Genomic DNA, 6,000 nt, shown 5'->3' on the forward strand with positions numbered 1-6,000 from the left:
AGTACCTAGGTCATGTTGTATCCCAACAGGGGGTTGCTACTGACCCTGGGAAAGTGGCAGCAGTGAATGATTGGGGTCGCCCAGAGTATTTTGCAGGCCTTCGATCATTTTTAGGGTTCGCCAGTTATTATCGACGTTTTATCGAGGGGTTTGCCAAGCTAGCGAGGCCCCTGCATGCACTGGTAACCAAATTGAGTGGTAACAGGAGAAAAGGGAAAACCCCACGGTTGCCATTGGGTCCCCTGTGGGATTCTGAGTGTGAGTACAGCTTTCAGACGTTGAAGACAAAACTTGTTACAGCACCCGTGCTTGCTTATGCTGATTTTAAGAAACCATTTGTTTTGGAGATTGATGCGAGTCATCAGGGGCTGGGGGCAGTGTTGTCCCAAGAGCAGGGGGGAAAGCTCCGCCCGATTGCCTATGCGAGTAGAGGCTTACGGAAGACTGAGAGGAATATGGAGAACTATAGCTCGATGAAGTTGGAGTGTTTGGCTCTCAAATGGGCAGTATGTGAAAAATTCAGAGAATATCTTTTGGGAAACGAGTTTGTGGTTTATACTGACAACAACCCCCTCTGTCATCTGCAGACATCAAAGTTGGGTGCCCTGGAGCAACGATGGCTATCCATGTTGGCTTCTTTCAATTTTGTTATAAAATATCGCCCTGGTAGGGTTAATCAAAATGCAGACGCATTATCTCGTCAGAGTATGAAAGATGTTTTTCCAGGTATAGAGGTCCCATTAGCGCTACGAGAGCAGGTTGGTATACATCCTCTGGAACAGGCGGTGGTAAGCATTAATGAAATCGCTGCACTGCCTGGACGCTCCCAATCAGATTTGCGGTCTTTGCAACAGGCAGACCCTGTTATTGGCCCTGTTATGAAGGCTTGGGATGGGGGTACCCCTCTGCAGGCTTCAGAGTTGGTGGAAATGGGTCGAGCAGTGAAAGAGTTGTCTAGGCAATGGGATCGATTGCGTGTGAAGGAGGGGTGCCTTTATCGTTTAATTCATTCACCTGATGGCCACCAAGAGATCTATCAGTTATTGCTACCTCAAAACCTTCAAAAGGAGGTGTTTACGAGTTTACATGATGGTCATGGGCACCAAGGGGTAGATAGGACTGTTGATTTGGTTAAGCGTCGTTGCTATTGGCCAGGAATGTTGAAGGATGTGGAGCAGTGGTGCCGTGAGTGCCAAAGGTGTGTTCTGGCTAAAGCTGTCCAACCAAAGGTGAGGTCTTTTATGGGTACACTGCAAGCGTCCCAGCCCCATGACATTCTAGCAGTAGATTTTACTATGTTGGAGCCGGCGAGTGATGGAAGAGAGAATGTGTTGGTGTTGACAGATGTTTTTTCTAAGTTCACTCAGGCTATTCCTACAAGGGATCAGCGAGCAAGTACGGTAGCTCAAGTTTTGGTCCGCAATTGGTTTCAGTTGTTTGGAGTGCCTCGTCGCCTTCATTCTGATCAGGGACGAAATTTTGAGAGCAATCTTATCAGCCAGTTGTGTAAACTGTATGGTATACAGAAAAGTCGCACTACCCCTTACCACCCACAGGGTAATGGGCAGTGCGAACGTTTTAATCGAACCCTACATGACCTATTGCGTTCTTTACCTCCTGAAAAAAAGAAGCAGTGGCCTCAACATTTGCCGCAGCTTGTCTATGCATATAACACCACAGTGCATCAGTCCACAGGGGTAAGTCCACATTTCCTTATGTTTGGATCGGAACCCAGATTGCCAGTTGATTTTTTGTTGAATAATCAATTGGAGATGACAGTGGAAGTACCTGAAAGGTGGATTGTGGAGCATCAGGATAGACTCCAGGTGGCATATGGGGAAGTGCAAAAAAGGCTGAGTGATAGGGTTGCCCGACGTAACCAGCGCCATAAGAGTAGGATAAATGATAAAGGGTTTTGTGAGGGTGAGTTGGTTTATTTAAGAAACCATCAACGTGGGCGGAATAAAATCCAGGACATGTATGATTCATGTTTATATAAGGTTGTTCGGGCACCAGGTGAGCAGAGTGCAGTATATTCGGTCGCTCCGCTGTCTCGGGAAGGGCCGGAGAAGCAGGTGCATCGGTCAGAAATGCGTAAGGCATTTTATGAACCTGGAGCGGAAGATGTGGGCCCTCCTGTTCTTAGTGAAGTGTCTAACGGAGGGGCTGGTACTGACTCTGCATTGGAGAGGGATTCTGCCTCGGATAGTGATTCTGTGTCGATTGTAGTATTGCATAATGATGATGAGGTTGTCCCTTTAAGTGCTGGTAGTGAGGACCACTCCGAGTGTTTGCTTGTCTCTGGGGAGCAGCCGTTGAGCTTGGGGCGTCCAAAGAGAAGTACAGCAGGTCAACATTCAAACCCTTATAGATTGCCAAGATCTGTGGCAGCAGTTAGTGAAGATTCAGATTAAAGAATAAATTTGTTATTTTGGGAATTTATTTATTGTTATCGTCGGGTCGCCGATTCATTTGGGGGGGATAGAATGTAGCCAGGCAAGGCTTACCAGTACGGGGGTGTGGTTGGCTAATTAGTCCAAGACTTTTTAAGCAGGCACTGGGCAAGAGGCCTTGAAATGTGGGCCTTGTTTTGAAAGCACATGGGATGGTGCTGCTTTGTTTGGCTATGTGGTGAATTTGCCCCAGATGAGGTAGGCCAAGTTTATTATTTTTGTTTTGGTTGAATTGTTTATTTAAGGGGATTTATTTTGATTGTATGGGAAAATTCTGTTTGTTTATTTAGATGCAGATGAATTGAGTAATGCTAACTGGGTATGTTGACCGCTGCCTGTGTAGGTAAATATATGGGCTTTGCTTAGTTTTTTTAAATAAGATTGCATGAAAGGTTTAATTTTGAATTTCTCTTTGGAAAGATGTTTTTGACACACTGATCTGGATAAATGTTCAAAAAACCAACTGATTGTTATATCTGCTATTTGCCAATGAAGGTAAATGTATTTAATATTTTTAAATAAAAATGAGTGTACAGTTGGTAACCATGGTTTTAAATGTTTAGTGTTTCTGTAGTGTTTTAGATGTGGATAAAACCTGGAATGCTGATTGGCTGCTTTTTGGGTAGCTGATAAAGGTAAAGTTGTGTTTTTGGTATCCTACTTTTAAGCTAATAAATGAAATGGGGCAGTTGGTAACGGTGTTTAAGAAAATGTTAATGTTTGAATAAAAGAAATGATGTATTGTTAATTTTTGTTTGTTTTTTCTGTTTTAGTTAAGTCGATTGCTGTTTCTCCCGTGTTGTTTTTGTTTAGTTCCCTGGTCGGCCGGTCTCAGAAGTGTGCTGCATGGTGGCAGCAAGTGTACATTGTGAACTGTTTGTGTACGAGTCCGGTTGGCTGGGGTTCTGTTATCTTTTTTTTCTTTTTGTTTCTTTTTTATTGATGACCATCTTCCCAGCCTTATGTCATTAGCTCGACCCGTGCTTGTATTCTGTGTGTGTATCCCTTTGGGGTATGGGATCCATGTTTGCTGTGGTTTTCTTTGAAGTTATGAGTGAAGGGTTATGTTTTGAGTTGTTTTCTATTTGAATTGTGGTGTTTATTTCCATTGATTTTTTTGGTTCTTTCTTTTTACTGTCATTAAGAAATTGATGTTTCCTAATACCTTGAAGGTTTTCCACACACAACAGAACCAGCTACTATAGAGAGCTTTGAGCTGGTGGTTAACATCTTTAAGAGCTGAGATTAATTTTGTATTAATTTATTTAAATAAATCATTTCATGTCTGTTTAATTGTGTACATTATTTTTGCCCTATCATTTGTAATAAACCTTTTTTGTTGTACTTTGAGTAGTCCAAAGGGTTTTGACTTTGTGCCTGTGCATTAAACAAGGTATTCTTTCAATTAATTTTGAAGGGGTGGCGTAGTGCTACATTAGATTTAAGAGTATTTCTGGTCCGAAAATAAAACGAGTTATTTAAAAATTTCCTGTGTGACGCTGTAGCCATCACACCCAGATATTATGCACAGCTACTTCATGTACTACGGCTTTTGATCAGTCCTTACTCCTTACCAATCACTGTTGGTTTGAGTCGTTTAAAACATTCATTTAAAAAAGCAACACTCGTCAAACATAATCTTATACATATTCTTTATTATCATGAAAATACCTGAAAAGGTTTGAAGAACAGCAATATAAATATATCCTTAAGACATTTCCTGAAGCTCCGTGTGTCTGGTTCTTCGTCTGCAGCACATATTAAGTTTCTGCCCAAGAGCGCCCCCTGGCTTTTGGATGTAGCGGCATTTTACCTTTATTCATTGAGAAGCATGCATCATCAGCCAATTTATAGGTGCACCCCTAATTTTGGTCAGTGTCTCTGCCTACCAACCACACTTTTTTTGCCATGGTTTATGCATCTGATGGAGAACAAACTGTGCCATTTCTCTAATTAGGTTGCTCTGTATTTTGCACCTGGTTACTTTTGGCATATTTCTTGTGTTTATTTAAAAAAAAAATTTTTACTTTAAATGCAAAATACACTTATGTTTTTCCCAAACTATTTGTGTTGATTTGTTATATAAACAAATGATTTACATAAAGTTTTTCCGGACCTATGAAAATTATGGGAATTCAGATTTGGACCTTTAAATGTAAACTTTGAGAACCCCTGGTCTATATGTATTATTATGGTATATTCAGCAAATAAACCAGAATACACTTCTTAGTGCATAAAAATGCGGTCAAGACCCCATCACATTTAGATTTGTAAAGTAACACTGACCTCTACCTCTGTTCCCATCTTTTAAGGGACATCGTTGAATGCCAATGACACATTTGGCATTGGTAATGCCCGTTTGCGGGATCAGTGAACATGTCGTGTCTTGCAAGCAGTCTTGGTAGTTGAAATGTAACGTTATCCCAGACACTTACCATAAATATTTGTAAAGGCAGAATTTTAGGGTTAATAATCTTTGAATAAAGCTCATGATTACATTCAGTTAATTGTCAGTGGACCATGCAGATGTACTGTGAGAGTAGTTTTCATTGTGGTTAGTTGATAAGTAGGGTAAATGTTGCATATTTGGTTAGGTTTGTGCTACAAGAAAGACACTGCCCCCTGCTGGTCATCTCCTTGGACTTCATGCGGCGCGGGCGGGCGCGCAGCAATGTATGACAGTCGGATGACATCATCAAACTAACGCGAGAGCGATTCGAAAGCAAACTCCTCCTTATGATTTCTCGAATCGTTCTCGCGGTACTTTGACGTCATCTGCTTGTCTGTTCCATGAACTCGAACACGGTTGTGGCTAGATGGGATACAGCAATGGCCCATGGCGTTTGAGTGCTGCTGTTTTGGTTTTAACCCAACACCTCGAGATTTAGGCCGTAGTTATATCCCATCTTGCCAGAAATTTTAATTTCTTGTTATCTTAAACGGTTATAAAGTTGGTGTTACGTTTGTTCTGTTTTCACCTTTAAAGAAATACTGTGGCGTTGTTGTGGTACCAGCAGGGCAGGACTTAACAGGGTGGAGGCCCCTGGGCTTGAATAAATTTTGGGCCCTACATTATCAGAACAAAAGGTACAAAAGCTGTCACTGGGACGGTACCCTTTAAATGGGTCCTAATATTTACCATTTAGGTACAGATATAGGTCAATTTTTACCCATTATATGCACTCTTTAGGTACAAAGGTGTACTATTTGAAAGGGTACCACCCCAGTGACAGTTTGTGTAAATTATCTTCTGAGAGTGCACATACAGTAAACAACCTAAAATAAAAAATATATCATAGAACTACATTTTAGGGAAGTTTCCCGACAGGGTTTAGATTAATCCAGCACTAGGCCTATTGCTAGGTTATATTAGGGCATTCAAGTAGTTTTTACAAACAAACCTTACAAAAACATCACTGGTGTGCGTCTTGAGACAAAACAATGGCAATGATATATGTTAAGATATATCAGTGCAAAATGTGTTTAAATTAAGACAGATCAAACATGCATTTTAGTCTGGGACTAGGATAAGACCTGACTAGGAAAC

Source organism: Paramisgurnus dabryanus, chromosome 6 (genome assembly GCF_030506205.2).
Source record: "Paramisgurnus dabryanus chromosome 6, PD_genome_1.1, whole genome shotgun sequence".
Classification (NCBI taxonomy): domain Eukaryota; kingdom Metazoa; phylum Chordata; class Actinopteri; order Cypriniformes; family Cobitidae; genus Paramisgurnus; species Paramisgurnus dabryanus.